Below are 19,022 nucleotides of genomic sequence, written 5' to 3' on the forward strand. Positions count from 1 at the left end.
GTTGATTACTATGGTTTATACTAAGTCTTAAAACTAGATGATATGATTCCTTCAAATTTATTCTTTCTTTTTAAATTATTTTATTTGTCAAAAGATTATTTTTAGGAGCCTTTTTTAAAACTATGAATCCAATTTCTTTCATATATCTATGTCCATTCAGGTTACTCATTTTGTCTTGGTGAGTTTGGCAGTTTTTACATTTTAAGAAATTTGTCCATTTTATCTAAACATTTGTTTTGCATTTATGTGTATAGAGTTGATTGTAGAGTTTCCATGTTAGCCTTTTAATGACCGTGGGATAATATTATTCCATCCTGCATTCCTAACATTGGTAATTTGTGTTTTCTCACATTTTTCTTTTTCAGTCTTGTTGAAACTTTATCGAATTTGTTTACTTTTTTCAAAGAACCAGTATCTTTTGGCTTTATTGATTTTACATACGCTTTTTCTATTCTCAAGTCCACTTTTCTTTTAATCATTTTGTTGTTGAAAGCAAATATAATAACATTATTCTCTTTGCTTTGGGATAGATTTTTAGCTCATTATTTTCAGTTTCTTAAAGTGGAGGCTTAGACTGTTGATTAGAGACCTATTTTCTTTTTTAATGTAAGCATTTGATGCTAATAAATTTTCCTCCAAGCACTACTCTGTTGCCATTCCACAAACTGTCATACACTTTCTTTTATTTTCATTAGGACAAGATATTTTGTCATTTTTCTCACAATTTCCTTTGAATCTTGGAACCTTTTTTCGAATCTTATTGTAGTTTACAAGTTGTGGTTTTGACTACGTTTCTTGTATACATGTATTTTGTAATGGTTGGCCTAACACTGCCCTACTTCTCACAAGTCTATTTAGAGTCAGTTCTTATCACTTCCAGTGGAATATAGAAATATTACCACCATGGTGTAATATGTAATATATATGTAAATATGCATTAAAAATTCCCTGACTCAATGTTATATTTGCTTTTAATAAGTCTATTTGCAAGAATTCAAGAGGAAAGGAGTTTATTATATTTGCTTAGCAATTTACCATTTAAGTTGTTCTACCTTCAGCTACCAAGCTTCCAAATTTCTTCCTGGTATAGTTTCTCTTAGCCCGAAGAATTTCCTTTATCAATTCTCTTTGGGAAGATCTGCTGGCAACAAACTCTCTTATTTTTTCTTCAGATAAATTTTGTATGGTGCCAAGTGAATGCTATACTTATCAGGGGTGGGGATCACTTCATAAATTATATAAAGGTCTAACCACTATGCTGTACACCTGCAGCTAATATAAAATAATATTGACTGTCAGCTGTTATTGAAAAATTAAAAAATAAAGAAAGTTAAAAAAAGAATGTCTATATTTCACCTTCATTCTTAAAGGATTATTTTCTCTGTATATGAAATTCTGAGTGGACAGTTTTTTTCTTCCACATTAAAAATATCTTGCTTTCTTTCAGCCTCCATAGTTTCTGATGAGAAATTTAGTCACTCAAGTTGTTGTTGCCTTATAGATATTGCACTTTCCCTACCTTTGTCTCCATTTAAGATTTTCTCTATCTTTAGTTTTCTGAAGTTTGATTATAATATATCTGGAGATGAAGTTTTGGGGTTTATTCTATTGTGGTTCTGTAGGTTTATGAGGTTTAAGGGGAAGGTTTCAGCAATTATTATTTGAAATATGTTTTACTCTCTGCACTCTTCAGAACATGGCTGTTATACCTTTTAGTATTATCTCTGAGACTGGGTTCAGCTTTTAAAAATCTTGTCTCTCTGTTGTTCATATTGGTTAATTTTAATTTCTACTGACCTGTCTTAATATACTGACTTTCTTATATTATTTTTATTCTGCTATTGGATCCTTCAGTACGCTTTTTAAATTTTTGTGATTGTATTTTCAGTTCTAAAATTTCTGCTTGATTCTCCTTCAGAGCTTCTGGCTGGGACTCAAAGTTTCTTTACTGAAATCTTTAATATTTTCATTCACTTTAAAAGTATGTGCCTATTGGAGCATTTCTGTCATAGATGTTTTAATGTTGTGTTCAGATCATTCCAGCATTTGTATCATCTGGGTGTTGGCATTTGTTGGATTGCTTTTTCCCATGAAAAGTCAATATTTCCTGATTCTTCACATAGTAAGTAATTTTGGATTGCATCCTCATATTATAGTGCAAGACTAAATGTTTAAATCTTGCTTCAGTGGACGATTGACTCCATTGGGTTGAGACCACAAATTTCTACTGCCCTTTTCTAGATTGTAGTTTCAATGCCTCCTCCACTTTCAATGCTTTTGCAGTGCTCTATGGATTTGGCCCTTGCCTGAGCCACCCACTACTCAGTCTGGAGTCCAGCTGATGGTCTGTTTCACTGCACAGAACCAGATCCATGACAGGTGCAGCTCAGGGATGAGCCCCATGGTTCAAACAACATCATGGAGACATTTGGTCATGGAGACCTTCTACCTTGGTTCTAGTCATTTTGGTTCTGAACACCCCTGAATATGGGGTCAAGCAGTATGAGGACAGAAAGAAAAAGAACAAGTTTTTCCCTCACCTTATTGGGACCATAGCTTCTTCAGTTTCTCAATAATTTTAGGCTCCCTGCTGGTGCTGTTACTATGAGGATACCCCTCTTCTGTCCCAAGAACCTGAGCTGAAGGACTTTTCCTGGAGCTTTCTGTCTTCACTGATGCCCACGTCTTGGTTTGGGGGTTACTTTGAGTCTAGGCCAGAGGACATGAGAGGGAATGATGCTAAACTTACTGATGATTCTGTAGTGCTTCAAATTTTAGTCTTTACTCCAACCTGCCTGTTACTTTTTAGTTCTCAAAAACTGATCTATACATGTACCAGGTTTTGTAGCTCTATTCAGTATGAGAGGCAGGATGTTGAGCATTCACCCAGTCTTACCCAGAAATAGGATAATCTGGCTGTTTCTGAAGCATAGCAATATCCTTATAGACTAGAAATAGTTAAGGGCTTATTCATCAAAGTCAGAGTAATTTGAGTTTCAAAACTGATTCATACCTTAAAGGTTTGCCCAAATAACTTGTGAAATAAGTATTATCTCTTTTTATGAGGGCTTACATAAATTAAATAAATTCACTAAGAGTAAACAGCTGGTAATTAGCATAAGCAGGACTTGAACCCAGTTTGTGTTAGCTCCAGGGCCTATTCATCTTGCAGTACCATGTGCTAATATCATATCATCATTTTATTACCTGCAGACATAAAGCTTATGCTTTCCTTTCTCAGATAATGTTGATTGACGGCAGCCCTTAAGTGCAGGAATTAGATCATCAAGTCCCAAAGCAATTTTGTTCAATAAAAACCTAAGACAATTCATTGCTTTCTATGCCTTTGTTCTTTCATGGTGATTTGTGAAGGGAATGGCCTCCTTCTCTGGCTTTATGCCTTATCCTTTGAAAACACAGCTGCCAGGGAGAATCCTGACCTTTCACTCCAATTTTGTAGATAACCATTTTGGACAAGACACAGAGCTGAGGCTACTCATGTCAAATGCAGGTAACATACTTAAGGAAAAACAGTTCATTTTGTACTTGTGAAAATGAAAGACATGTAGCTAGTAGCTGAGACCTGGAAAGGAATTCAGTAATTACTATACACTTTGTTTCTAGAAGACATCTGCCCAATAGTTTGTCTCCCTTTGGAGGTAAAGTATCTCAAAGTATCTCCCTTTGGAGGAAAAAGTATGAATTCACCCAAGCATCTTTCTGACACACTGGAACATCTCAGTGAGTTATAGCTTTTAATGGGATGTAAAGAAAGTCCTGTTATATTCAGACTATACAGCAAGTGGTGACTAAGATGACTAAGGAGATAGGATGGAAAGATCTAACCTTCTTAGAGAAAGTAATGGGGATCTGAAATCTCTGTCAATATTTTTAAATCAGAATTGCAAGGGGTAGAACATAACAATAAAAGTCAAGAGACTACATCAGTTGTGATTCTTTTAGTTGGTGGTGTCAGAAGCCGTCTCAAACTAGGTTAAGGAGAGGTACAATAATGTGTTGGCTTAAAAAATGATCAGTTTTTGTCTCTTCAGATTCCAGGGGTTGTGCTAGTTCAGGTGTGGCTCAATCAGGGCTCTTATCAACATCAGGAATCTCTACATACTTTCCTCTGTGTTGGCTTTATTGTCAAGGTGACTGTCCATATATGATGGCAAGGATGGGCACCAGCAGCTCCTGACTCCCATCCTAGGTCTTTAGCAATCCTACCAGGAAAAGAGCATGTCTTTCTCAATAATCTCAGGAGAAGCTTTAAGGCAAATTCTCAATGACTCTTGTTGACCCGGCTTGGGTTATATGCCTACTTTTCAGCATCCCTGTGGTCATGAAGATGCAGTTCTCTAATTGGCCAAGCCTGGACTATGTGGTTATAGTCCAGATCCCTAGGAAGGATTAGCTCAACCTAATTACAGGGGCAGAGAGGCAAGAAGAGGTGTCATCCAAAGGAAAATTGAGGTCTTGTTGCCAAATGAATGGAGAGGGCAATGGATGATGTTTAGGAAAATAAAAGGAAAAAGAAAGGGATGGAAAGAGAAAAGAAGGACAGAAAGTAAGGAAGAAAGAAAAGAAAGGTATGTCCATTGTATCTGTTGTCCATACTGGCTCTGATATTTACTAGTTCTCTGTGACTTTAAGCAAATCCTTTTCCTTCTTGATCTCCTATTTCTTCATGCACAAAACTGAGGGATGTGGACAATGTGTTTAAGATCATTTCCAGCTCTATGTAATCTTTGATTATGAATCATGTACATTCAGATGCTCCTCAAATCTCATATTATAGTCTGGGTGCTCATAGGAGCATCACAGCTGGAGATTGAAGGAGGCAGTTTTAGGAAAAATACAAGAACTGTCTTCCTCATACTGTTTGAAGAACATAGACTCTGAAGCCTATTGTTTAGGCTTGCATGCCAGATCACTGAGCAACCTTGGCAAGTATGGAAGCCTCAGTGCCTGACACATACAATGGGTATCATAAAAACTCCTTCCTTACAGTGTTGTGATAAGAAGTATGGCAAGCAGAATTCTCAGATGGGTCCATGATCCCCACTCCCTGGTATCCATGCCCCCGCATAATCCCTTCCCTTGAGTGAGGTGGAAACAGCAACTTGCTTCTATCAAACAGAATATGGCAAAGTAATGGGATGACTACTCGCATGATTGCATTACGTTATAGGAGACTCCATCTTAGCCAAGTGAGGCTAGAGATTCTGTTGCTCATTTTAAAGAATTAAGCTGTCCTGTTATTAGAGGAGAGGCCATGACAGGAGCTAGAGGGTGGCCCCTAGGATCTTGAAGAGTCCCTGCGTGACAGCCAGCAAGAAAACAGGGACCTTAGTTCTACCACTACAAGGACATGAATTCTGACAAACAATTTGGGAGTAATTTGAAGTGAATTCTCCCCCAGTCAAGCTTTCAGATAGGAAGGCAGCCTAGCCAATACCTTGAGTGCAGCCTTATAAAGTCCTGAATAGGGGAACCATCTAAGCTGCGCCTGGAATCCTACCTAACCCATAAAAAGGGGGAGATAATACATGTTTGTTGTTTTAAGCTGCTATAGAAATTTGTTATGTAACAATAGAAAACTCATATAAGGGCTAAATGAGGTAGTACATATAAAGTTCATAAATTTAGCATGGTGCCTGGCTAAGTATTCTATACTAGCTATTTTTTTAATTGTTGTTCAAGTACAGTTTATACTAGTTATTCTTAATATTATAGTGAAAGAGTTTGGCATTATAGATTCAAGATAGTAAGTACAAGGCTATAAATCTCCTTGTGTCCATCAGAGATAACCTTCTGGGCTGAATAGACCCCAATCTGGAGCCATGCTTCCATAATAAAAGTGCCATCTTCGAAAATATCTATATAGCCAAAAGATGACCAAGCTGATGTACCCCTTATTTGAAATACAATTTATAATCATCCAATTTCAGCAGAAACCAGCTTAGTATAATGGGAACTGATTCAGAGTATTAGTGTTGGAAATGTACTGTGCTTACCCAATAATGAGGTGAGAGCCAGTAAGGATGAACAGGTGTTTCAAACAACCTCAGTATAAAATTCTAAAATTGGGTTCCTCCAGGTTTTGGAAACTAAGAGAAAGGCAAATAACATTTACTGAGCACCTGCCAAATGGTCTCAAACACATTGTTGCCTTTAATGCAAATAGTCTATGAGAAAGAAATGATCCTCTCCATTTTATAGGTGAACTGCTGAAATTAAAGAAGGTGAGCTCAGAGAAGTTAAGGGACATGCCCACACCTCTCACTGACCTCGAAAACTGGGAGAGTCCTTGGAATCTAACAGGATGGAATTGTAACCACTGTAGTATGTGAAGGGAGTCTAACCCACAAAAGAGGGAAAAGAGAATGGATGAAGAGGATTGGAAGCCAAATAGTCTTCATTTGAAAACATTGACATTTGGCTTAATGTATGCCAAATAATATTTCCAAGGGGGACGGGAACCTTAAGGGAAAAAACAGGGACATACAGCCACTCCTGAACCCCCTAGTGGGAGAGAGGAAATAAATAGCAAATAATACTTGGCTGTAAAAAGAGAAGAAAATTTTATCCTTTGTGACAACATGGATGGTCCTGGAGAACATTATGCTAAATGAAATAAGTCAATCCGAGAAAGGCAAATACCATATGATTTTCATCATATGTGGAATCTAATTAACAAAATGAACTAACAAGCAAAATAGAGACAGACTTATAAATAGAGAGCAAGCTGACATTTGGGGGTGGGGGTCAGGGAGGGGATTGTAAGGATCCTACAAAAAAGAAAAAAAGAGAAAGAACTCATGGACACCAACAACAGTGTTTTGATTTCAGGAAGGAGGGGAGTGAGTGCAGGTGGAAGAGGGAATGGCGGGGGGTAAATGATAATGGAAAAAATACAACATAAAATAATAATGTAAAAATTAAAATTAAAAAATGTGAAAAAAGCAAATGTTATATCTTCTTTTTAAAATTTATTGTGTGGTAAGAACACTTAATAAGACATTGACCCACTTAACAGATTTTTGAGTGTTAAACAGTTTTATAATCTATAAGTGCTGCATTGTAGAGCAGATCTCTAGAATTTACTCATCTTGCATAACAAAGCTTAAATTGCTTCATTACCAGCTCCCCATTTTCCCTCCAACATCCCCCCACCCCTGCCCTGGCCCTGGCAACCTCTGTTCTGCTCTCTCCTTCTCTGAGTTTGACTGTTATGGATTCTTCATATCAGTGGAGTCGTGCAGTATTTGTCCTTCTGTGACTGGCTTAATACACTTAGTTCTCAGTATTCATCCCTGTTGTCACACATTGCACGATTTCCTTCTTTTTAACTCTCCATTGTATGCATATATCACATTTTCTTCATCTGTTCATCCATAGATGGGTATTTAGGCTGTTTCTGCATTTTGGCTACTGTGAATAGTGCTTGAGTGAATGTAGGAGAGTGTAGGAGACCATTCTGCATGGTGTGGGTCCAGCTGTCACTCAGAGATGCACAGGACTCATGCCCATAGATAGGTTCTCCCATGGGGAATCAGGCCTACAATGTGCCTAGGCCACTTTGAGTCTTGCTTTTTGCTAAAAACTCCCTTACCCTGAATTGAGACAGCAAGTGCTTATTGTAACTTCCTAAAATCCATGCTAAACCTTCCAAGGATGAGTGTAACCAGTCCAACTACTCTTCCCTTTTCATTTGCAAACTTCCTTCTTCTGTGATGTAGTGGCATTGACTCTGTTTTCTGTATAAGGTAACCACCAAAAGCCAACCTGTGCATAATAAATGAGGACCATCACGTAATGTGCCAAGAAAAGAAATAAAAAGCTGTCATGGCGGAGGCCACAGCTTTTTGCTCCCTTTGAAAGCAAAGCCTCCTGCCCTTGTCCTCCATAGGACTTGGTAGTCTGTGTGAATGTCTCTCCCCCATCCACAACATCATGGACCCCACAAGCTGGGGTCTGCATCAGGAGAGCAGATATTTCTTTGAGATCTCAATTTCAATTCTTTTGGATAAATACCCTGAAGTGAGATTGCTGGATCATATGGTAGTTCTTTTTTTTTTTTTTGAGGAAACTCCATATTGTTTTCCATAGTGTCTATACTATTTTTGAAACTAACAGTAAACAAGGGTTCCATTTTTACACATCCTCACTAACACTTACTGTCTTTTTAAAAAATATAACAACCATCTTAACAAGTGTGAGGTAACATGTCATTGAAGGTTTTTAATTAAATTTATTGGGGTTACATTGGTTAACAGAATCATATAGGTTTCAAATGTACATTTGTATGATACACGATCTGCATATTGCATTGTGTGTCCACCACCCAAAGTCAAATCATCCTCCATCACCATACATTTAGTCCCCTTTACCCTTTACTACACCCCCACCTCCCTTCCCATGGTTAACCACCATACCGATGTCTGTTGTTCATGAGTTTCAGTTTTATATTCCACATATGAGAGAAATCGTATAATTCTTGGCTTTTCTGACTCGTTTTTCTTGGCATAATATTCTCAAGGTTCATCCATGTTTTCACAAATGGCAGTATTTCATCTTTTCTTATGGCTGAGTAGTATTCCATTGTTTATATGTACCACATTTTTTTTATCCAATCCTCTAGCAAAGGACACTTTGGTTGTCTCCATGTCTCAGCCACTGTGAATAATGCTGCAGTGTACATAGAGGTGCATATATCTTTTCAAATAAATGCTTTTGAGTTTTTCAGGTAGACACTCAGAAGAGGGGTTGCTGGTTTGTATGGTAATTTTATTCTTAATTTTTTGAGGAACTGCCATACTGTTTCCCATAGTGGCTATACTGGTTTACATTCCCACCAGCAGAGAATGAGGGTTTCTATTTCTCTGTAACGTCTCCAACACTTATTATTACTTGTCTTGTTGATAACAGCCATTCTAACAGGTGTGAGGTGGTATCTCATTGTAGTTTTGGTTTGCATTGCCTTAATAGCTAGCGAAGTTGAACACCTTTTCATGTGTGTGTTGGCCGTTTGTATGTCTTCTTGGGAGAGGTATCTGTTCAGGTCCTCTGCCCATTTTTTAATTGGATTTGTTTGGTGTTGAGTTGTATGATTTCCTTATATATGTTGGATATTAACCCCTTGTCAGAGCTCGTTTGCAAATGTCATAGGTTGTTTGCAAATATCATTGGTTGGTTGCCTTTTTTGTTTTGTTGTCAGTTTCTTTCGTAGTGCAGAAGGTTTTTAGTTTGATATAGTTCCATTCATTTATTTTGCCTTTACTTTCCTTGCTTTTGGGGTCAAATTCATAAAATTTTCACAATGATCAAGGTCCACATATTTAGTACCTATGTTTTCTTCTACATAATTTATTGTTTCAGATCTTATATTTAGGTCTTTGATCCATTTTGAATTTTTGTATGTAGGGACAAACTGTAATCTAGTTTCATTCTTTTGCATGTGGCTTTCCAACTTTCCCAGAACCATTTATTGAAGAGGCTTTCTATTTTTCATTGTGTGCTTGGCTCCTTTGTGAGAAAATACATGTGGTTTTATCTCTGGGTTCTCAATTCTGTTTCATTGGTCTGTGTATCTGTTTCTCTGCCAATGTCATGCTGTTTTGACTATCATAGCTCTGTATTATAATTTCAATCCAGGTGTTATACCTCTGGATTTGTTCTTTTTTCTCAGAATTGCTTTGGCTATTCAGGGTCTTTAGTGGTTTCATATGAATATGATTTTTTGTTCTACTTCTTTAAACAAATGCCATTGGGATTTTGATGGGGATTGCATTAAATCTACACTGGGTTGCTGGGTTATATGGTAATTTTATTCTTAAATTTTTGGGTAATATGCCCATTTTAACTATGTTGATTCTTCCAATCCATGAATACAGATTATCTTTTTATTTTATTAGGTCTATTTCAATCTTTTTAAATAATGCTTTGTAGTTTTTAGTATACAGGTCTTTCACATCCTTTGTTAAGTTTATTCCTAGGTATTTTATTCTTTTAGTTGTAATTGCAACCAAAAAATTCATTTCTTTTTCTGAGGTTTCATTGTTAGGACAGAAAAGCAGTGGATTGCTGTACATTAAGTTTGTATCCTGCAACTTCATGGCATTTGTTTATTGTTTCTGATAGTATTTTGGTGGAGTCTTTAGGGTTGTCTATAGAGATAATCATTTCACCTGCAAAAAGTGACACTTTTACTTCTTCCTTCCCAATTTGGTTGCCTTTTATTTCTTCCTCTTCCCAGATTGCTCTGGCTAGGACTTCAGAATAAGAGTGTGAGAGTGGCATCCTTGTCCTGTTTTTGATTTAGAGGAAAAGCTTTCAATTTTTCACCATCATTGAGGTTTTGATTTGCATTTCTCTGTTGACTAGTGACTTTGAACATCTTGTTATATACCTGTTGGCCATTTATATGTCTTAAGAGAAATGCCTGTTCAAGTCTTTTGCCATTTTTAATTTGGTTGTTAAAAAAGCACAAATGACACAAGCAAAAAATAGACAAGTGGCCCTATGGTGAATTAAAAATCTTCTGCATATCAAAGGAAATAGTAAATACAGTGAAAAGGCAACCTGAAGAAAGGGAGAAAATATTTGCAAGCCATATATCTGATAAAGAGTTGATTTCCAAAAGATACATTCCATTTTTAAAGAGTGGACATTATTATTTTGGTAGCCTCCATATGATTTTTTCTTTCAATATTTAAAAATTGAGCACTGAAAATTAAAATGCCAGAGGCTGTCAGGGTATTTTTTCTCTTTTATTATGTATTAGAACATTGCTATCCTAGCTTGTTCCAAACAGGATTTGAGGCAGGTATGAAAGATATACAATATTTCAGTTATAATATATTATAACTAATTAATTAAAAAGATGAAACTATAAAACCCCTCAACCAAATAAACAATGAAGTGAGGGAGAACCAGGAGTAAGATTTGTTACACAAAACCCATGCTTGCTGGAAGGAGGCCACAAATTCTGCTTCTGTAACCTCCCATCATCTAACTAGAAGAAGCAAAGATGATTAGCTATAAGAATTTCATGTCTCTACATAGAAACAAACTACAGTGGCAATGAGCATTTATTGAGCACAGTTAAGAACCAAGTCTCTTCATGTATTGTCTCACCTAATCCTCACAACAAATCTGCAAACTAAGTATTAGTATTAGTAAGCAAATAATAAGTACATCCTCAGTGTTTCAAAGTAAAAGAGAGGGCCAAGTTTTCAGAGCTAAAAAGTGGTAAGGATGAAATTCCAAGACCTGCCCCTTCCCATTGGACTGTGCTGTCCCTCTCCACCACAGCTGCTTTGGAGTGCAACTGAAAACCACAAAGATTTTCTCTAAGGCACAGGTGGCAAACACAAGGCCCGCAGATGGAATCCGGCCCTCCACCTTGTTTTATCTGGCCTGGCACCTTGTTTCTACCCAGCACAGCGCTGAGCACTCGCTTAACTGTTAAGGAGTAGTTACATTTGTACAGTCCTAAATTTACATGCGGCCCTTTGATGGCAACCTCGAGGCTGATGTGACCCCCGGTCATATCAAATGAGTTTGATGAGTTTGATGAAAATGAGCTTGACACCCCTAAGGGGTTTCAGAAGGAGGGTCCTATGTTATGTAATGAGCATGGCTGTCAATAATAACCTTAGAGCAAACCCCAAAACAAGTTTAAGGGTTATTTCTCACTTGATTCCTAAATACAAGTCAGTAGTACCATGTCAAGGGAAAGTTTGGCATGAAGACATCCTATAGGGTGAGATCCAAGACATGACAGGTTGTTATTGTTTTATTTCTTAAACATGATGATGTAAAACTATTCTAACAGAGAAACATCTAGTCCACAGCGCTGTCACAGAGGCCCCTGAAATCCAAGTCCACAGTTTTCGTTATCATCTGACTAATAAACTCGTAAGAGGTCAGCTCTGCTTCACTTAACACCTGCAGAGAGGTAATGAGCTGCAGCTTGGACTGAAGTAATTACCCAGGTTAGAGGTAGGGGGAGGCTGAGCCGGGCCCATTTCCACCAGACACAGAGCTGCCAAGAACAAAAGTGATGCCGGGATTTGCAAGGAACCAGCAAAAGAGAAGTAGAGGTGGTGAGATGTGTTTGGGAGGCTGTGAATTTCAATTAAACACAGTCTTAATTAGGATGAAACAGCTAAAAAAAAATCTTCATGTACTACCATAAATGCCAGCACAATCTTGGCCTGATCCTAGACCCCAGTCCGTTTCAATCATTTGTTTGTGCAGCAGGCCAGGATCTGGGGATACAGAGTGGGCACTGCCCTCATGGGAGTCTCCACTGGGGGGTCTGGATTCTGTCCCTCCACTAGGCAGCTGGGGGAAAAGATCTCAGGAAGGGACGTGGAAATAGGATATGTCTCAGTGGATGGAAATTAAGGTGGTCAGCTTTCTTGAGTGACCTACACTTGACATCCATAAACCTACCCACCCCAGATTCTGGTGGATGAGGGACTGGCCTCCACATTGTGTTTGTGGGTCACTAAGTCTGGAATTGGAATCCAGTTCCATCCAGCTGTAAAACCCATTTCGTTCCACAGCATCTCACTGATGCTTTACTAGACAATCAAAAGGTCTAAGTCACTAAAATGGCAGGAACATTGAAAATGCCTCTCTTGGGGTTACTCCTAACCTCCTTTTTTCTTGGGCTAATCTCAAATGGAATAAAACCCCTGACCTTTATTATACAAAATGTGTTGTTAGTATACCAGTGGTTATTTTTACAGCAGCCTTGCCTAGTCAAATCCCCTTTGAAGAGCAGAGATTGAGCCAGCAACCTCCACATCAAAATGCAACAGAGAATCCCAAAGCAATGTCACCAATATTACTCAGACAACTATAGCCTCTGAAGTCTGCATGGGAGGCAAATTATCTCACCCTTTGCACCCAACTAAAGAAAGAGACAAGGAGAAACACAGAGAAGCATGTGGGAGAAGGGCAGTTGACAGCCCCATTATGGAGGATACAGAAAACCAGGAACAGACAGAGCTCAAAAAGTGTGTCTTTCCTACAACCTAGCCCACTCAGGCCTGGATATTTCTGAAGCCTCCCAGGATCATAGAACTTGGTGAAGTTCTCAGAGGCACCATGTGATCAAGGATATTAATAAGTCAGAGGTACCTGGGCCTAACATCGCTTGCTTTCAGGTTCAGTATTAGTTAATACAGGATTAGTATGGGGTAAAATATTGAATGCATTTTCCTGTAATGTTTCCCTTTACCCACAAGTGTTCTGGTAAATAGTATTTGACATTATCTCAAGGAAAATGGCTGTGAATGACCAGGCATTAACATAACTGATTTTACTTTCATTCCTATGGGCATTTCTATTACCCCAACTAATTGCTTTAAAATACTGTTATTTCCACTCATCCTTCATATAGGTACTTAGGCCCATTGATTATGAAAATATAGTAGAATGCTGAATGTAATGGTCATTCTGTAATCTTTGGGGGCATTAAAGTACAATATGTGTTTGAGCAGATTGGACAAGAAGCTTCGTCCTTTGTCCTCTGACTGGACAAAGCAGACCCCTCCAGTATTCACCTGAGCAGGGAGGACACCGAAACATCACCAGTCATTCAAACAACATGCTTCTCTTCCAGTTAATCCCACAACCTCTTGATGACCCTGCATTCATAGCTCAAAAATCCTTCCATATTTTCTGCCACACCTTCTGCCTCCTGGGCTCTCCATTTAATGAATGCTGCTTTCTTCCTCAGAAATGTCCCCTTCACAAAACAATTGAGATACTAGCAGCTAATAACCAGAAATAAGGAAGACCGAGGGAGCAGATAAAGGTGATCAGAACCCATTGCCCCTCCCCAGAAGGGAACACAGCTCAATATAGCTCATAGCCACATCTTCACACAAAAGAAACTCTCCAAGCAGCTCTTATTCTAAAGCCATGGTTTTAAGGATATGTCTCCATAAATGAAGGCAAACAGATCTAATGAAAGTGGGACTGCCACGGAACTCACACACAGCCTTGTCATTGGGCTTGAACTCATGCTTGCTCCAGAGGGAGGTACGGGAGAAAAATACAGATCTGTTGTACCTGTTACCAAAAATAGGGTTTGCATTTCTTTTGGGCATTCTTAGAACTAAAAAGATTGTTGACATAATCTTGTCAGTTATCGGTGAGTGCAGCCAGTCTTTATGGAATCCCATAGAACAAGGTGGAGTTTGAATTCTGTAGGTTGGGGGAGTTGGAGAGTCACACAGTGAGAGGCAGGCAGACCCCAAATCACCAAGGAGCTGATGTTTTTACCTAAGGACTATTAATTTTATCCCAAAAGCTGGGTAGTGATGTTCTCAGATCAGTATTTTGGAAAATCACAATGGCAAACTTGAGTAAAATGAAACCAGTTAAGCGACAGGAAGACCAGTTTCCAGAGCCTGCTCTAACATCACAGAGATATTAGGGATGAAGAAACGGCTTGTATGGGGACAGGAGGATGCTGACCTGCTCACTGAAGCTAACCCCTCCAACCTGCATACCTTTGTGGCTCTGTTCTGTGCCGAAAGCTCACCTTCCTTCCTAGCCCTCCCTTGTGACTTCCAGAGGTCTTAACTCATTGGGTGTACTGCTACAGGTGCCAACCTTTTCCTGATTAGCCTAAGCCAGGACCTCCTGAGTCATTTTCCTGGCAGGACTCCAAGTTTACCTCTCTAACATTATTCTGTGACCTGGGCCCTCTCAACACTAACACTGCTACACTGACCTTTTTGTTCCTCTCAGTGGCATAGAGTCCATGGTCAATAAATATCTGTATAAACACTCTGAGTCCAGCCCTGGCTGGTGCGGCTCAGTAGATTGAGTGCCAGCCTGCGAACCAAAGGTTTGCCGGTTCAATTCCCAGTCAGGGCACACATCTGGGTTGTGGGCTGGATCCCTGGGAGGGGGATCATGACAGGCAACCATACACTGATGTTTTTCTCCCTCCCTTCCCCTCTTTCTAAAGATAAATAAACAAAATCCTTTTTAAAAACACTCCAAGTCCAACTTGCAGCCTTAATTTTGTTCCTTCCTTGTCTGATACACACCAAATTTTAGGAAATGGGTTTCTGGAATATTAGAACAGTTCTATTAGAGCAGTTCTATTTAGTTGACCTTTGGCATCCCTAATACCTGGGTTCAAATCCCAGCTCCTCCACTGGGTGGCTGAATGGCCTTGGGAGTGTTACCTAAATTAAGACTCAGGTTTCTCAGGAAAAGAATGTATTTCTTTTTTTTACTTTTATTAGTATTTATTTTATGCTGAATTTGCTCCCAGACCATAAAGTTTTGATTTTTTAGTTTCTTCTGTGACATCTGTTCCTTCTGTGCAACTTCCTGTTCCGGTTTAGGAGCAATCCGCTCTTTTTCAGTGAGGATCATCTCAGGGTGGCAGGGAGAACTCATGTATGGGCTAATCCACTCATGAGCTCTGTAAGTTCTATGCCACATCTTGGGAGCCTTGTTCACCTGGATGTACTCAATGATCAGAGAATCTACATCTAAACCCTTATGTTCAGCATTACTCTCTGCATTTTTAAGCATGTGCAGCAATAACTCAGCACTCTTTTTGAGCTGCTGACCCTGTGTCCGGCCCCACTGTTTGGCCTGGGCACTCCTACCAACTCCACCATTGTACAGATGGAACGGAACCCATTGCTTCTTTAAAGTGACATCTTTCAGGTACTTGGTGGCTTTTCAAATATGCATACCCTTGATGGCCTGGGCAGTTTCATGATGTTCTTAAAGTAAACATGAAGATTTGAACCTCTTGATTTGCAGGATTTTGTGGGGTTTTCTATGTTAATTGAATAGCAAACCATCTTCAGAGGTCACCTCTGGCCGCTTTCAGGAATTCAGGAAGAGCAAGAATGTAAATCTTCACTTTATTCATAGTGTTTCTCAGAGATTCAAAATATAAATAGATCTACCTCAAGGATAGCACTTGGTAAACGTGAGTGTCCTTCTTGGCAACAAAGCAAGAGCTGTGATTAGATAGGAAATGTCTTTTATTTGGTAGAACTAAAAGTCTTCAGTATTGATCAGAATTCAAAGCATTACTTTTCTTTCTGGAAATAAAATAATATTTTAATTCAGTTCTACTTAAAAACTAAAAGTAGTTTCCTTGCTTCCACAATGAACCCACTAACCACATTTTTACACAGAGAAAGCTCAGGTACAGTCCACTGGTTTACAAGACATGACTCCATATAGTACATTTACATTCCTGGGAAGTATATGAACTTACATAATCATGTATAGTGTATATTTGTGACTTTTGCATATGGGTTTGAAGCCTGACTCTGCTACTCATGACCTAAAGGTCCTCAGAGAATTTATTCAGCTTCTCTGGTTCCATTTTCTCAAATGTAAAATGTAGAGATCGTTGACTGCATAGGGTTACTATGAGAAAGTGGTAAATTTATATCAAAAGCACATAAAGCAAAGTCTGACATGCAGCAAGTTCAATATCAATTTCAGTGATAATTGTTAATATGCTTAGCACAGTGTCTGGTGTGCAGTAAACATGTTCTCACATTAGCCATGATGAATGGACTTTTGCTGAAGTCCATTGGACAAGATCAGAAGCAGTGAGAATTGACAGGGCAGGGGGCTCTGTGGGCAGCTGGGGGCCAGGCTGCTGATCAATTTATTAAACTCTTATGGCTCAGCCATTCAGGTGTTGATAGGGTACTGCCACTTCAAAAGAGGAAGTCAGAGGATGCTTTTGCTTTAAAACCTGCAAGCGAGAATGTCAATGTTTAGAAAGGAAGCTTGGGACTTGGATTTCCATGTTTCACTTGACGTGACATGTTCTAACCTCACATGTGCAAGGCCATCTCCTCCCAGTGGCATACTTCCATAGACACATTGAGTATCTACCCAGAAGATGTTTGTTTTTTAAAGAACTTGAAAATATTTAAAGCCTTTACGTCAGAGCAGAGTTTGGAGTGAAGGGTAGAAAAGAACCTTTATTTTTCCCTCTGATATCTTATAGCTGGGGCTTCTCCTGAGAAATGAAATGATAACAATTTGGTAGCAACTGTCAGGGGAAGGGCACCTCCATCTAGTTGATTCTTTTTCTAACTTATAACTTATAAATTAGTGCATGCTTCAATCACCTGGGATGTAATTCTCTTTAACGACTGGTTTCTTTTGGCCTCTCAGAGTGGCTTGTCTAAGGGAAAAATCAAAGGTGCTGAAAGAACACTTCAGCTTTCTGGGTTCTGACTTCTCAGGCATGAGAGGTTAAGTAGTGATAAAGAGAACTAAGATCAGAGAGCTGTTCAGCTGTTCAGAAGAAGGACTGAAACATTTATGACCTCTTTTCTGACCCTGGCTGGCATTGTCTTTCTGGGATGCCTGGAACTGTAGCAGCCATTTTGAGGCCATGAGGTAAGGATAAACCCTGTGTGATGATTGCATATCAGAAGAAGGGAAAGGACATCAACATCTGTTTTCATGCTCTTTAATTTTTTGAACATGGAAGCATCCAGATTATCTCATGTCCTTGCATGATGGAAAGTGGACTGTATCTCTCTTATATGACAACCAATAAGATAACTAGGATAGAAAAAATTGCAGAAGACATGTCATTGTCAGAGAGGAGTGGGGTTGAGGACTGGGTGAAAAAGATAAAGGGATTAAGCCAATGAACAAAAACCCTCATAGACACAGACAACAGTATGGTGATTACATACCAGAGGGATCACCCTACCAGAGGGGAAGGGTGATGGTGGGAGAGGTAGAAGAGGGAGAAGAGAGGATAAATGACGATGGAATGAGACTTAACTTGAGGTGGTGAACACACAATATACAGATGATATATTATGGAATCGTACACCTGAAGCCTATATAATTTATTAACCAATGCCAGCCCAACAAACTCAATAAAAATATGTGTATCAATATGAAATTCAAATAAAAAAAGAGTGACATATGCAGTGTAATCTCTCTCTAGTCACACAGGGGAGGTCTGGTCCATGGTCCACCAGGACAGTGACATCTGGGGGTAGAAAACAGTATTTTTCTCTTTGTGTCTCTTTTTCTTTTTAAATTTATTATTTTAATTGTTGTTTCAGTGCAGTTTTCTGTCTTTTACTCTCATCTCTGCACCCCCCCCAGTCCTTCCCATCTCCCTCCCATTTCCATCCCCCTGCTAGTTTTTGTCCGTGTGTCCTTTATACTTGTTCCTGTAAACCCTTCCCCTTTACCCCTGAAATTCCTTCCCCTCTTCCTTTTTCTGAATGGAATAAAAACTTTCTCAGAAAATCCCCCAGCTGATTTAGTGTCATGGTTTATGTCGTATGCCCAGACTACAATATCAATCCCTTGATAAAAGGAATGACTTTCCATGGCTGCCTTAGATCAGTGGTCTTCAATGCTGGCTTCCCATTAGAATCACATGGTGGGGCTTATATAATGCAGTGGTGCCTGGGCTCCACCACAGATCAGTTCTCCTGTGGACAAAAGTTCTTTCTCCTTGTCCCATATATTGTGGTCTTAAATCTGGAGAACTCCCCACATTTTGGAAGGTCAATTTTTCACGTTATGAACCTGACTTTGTGATACCCAAAATGGACTATCTAGTTACTCATTTGCTTAAGAATGCCTCATTGAGCATTGACAATGGGGCAGAAATTGCTCAGATCATTGGAGATGTTGTTTTAGTCAATAAGACAGGGAAGTCTTTGATCTCGTAGAGCTTTATAGTTAAATAAACAGAAACAAAAGAATAAATAGTCACCTGCAATACTTTCAAATGGTGTTAAATACCATGAATAAAATACAACAGAAGAATTTCATAGAGACTAGAGATGGGGTGCCAATTTATATAGAGAGTCAAGAAAGGTTACTTTATGAAAGGGACATTGGAATTGAGACTGAATGACTAGAAGGCAGCATAACATTCTTGGAAATGAGAGCAGCATTCCTGATTACAAATGAGCCTGGTGTGTTTGAGGAACAGTCATGAGGCCCATATGCCTGGA

At 38.9% G+C, this 19,022-nt stretch overlaps 1 pseudogene; it reads right to left on the reverse strand.

Moving 5' to 3' along the window:
• Positions 1 to 11,847: 11,847 nt before the first annotated feature.
• Positions 11,848 to 15,854, reverse strand: LOC123815474 (annotated as a pseudogene).
• Positions 15,855 to 19,022: the final 3,168 nt, after the last annotated feature.

Source organism: Phyllostomus hastatus, unplaced genomic scaffold (genome assembly GCF_019186645.2).
Source record: "Phyllostomus hastatus isolate PE091 unplaced genomic scaffold, TTU_PhHast_1.1 phas_contig_173, whole genome shotgun sequence".
In the NCBI taxonomy this organism is placed as follows: Eukaryota; Metazoa; Chordata; class Mammalia; order Chiroptera; family Phyllostomidae; genus Phyllostomus; species Phyllostomus hastatus.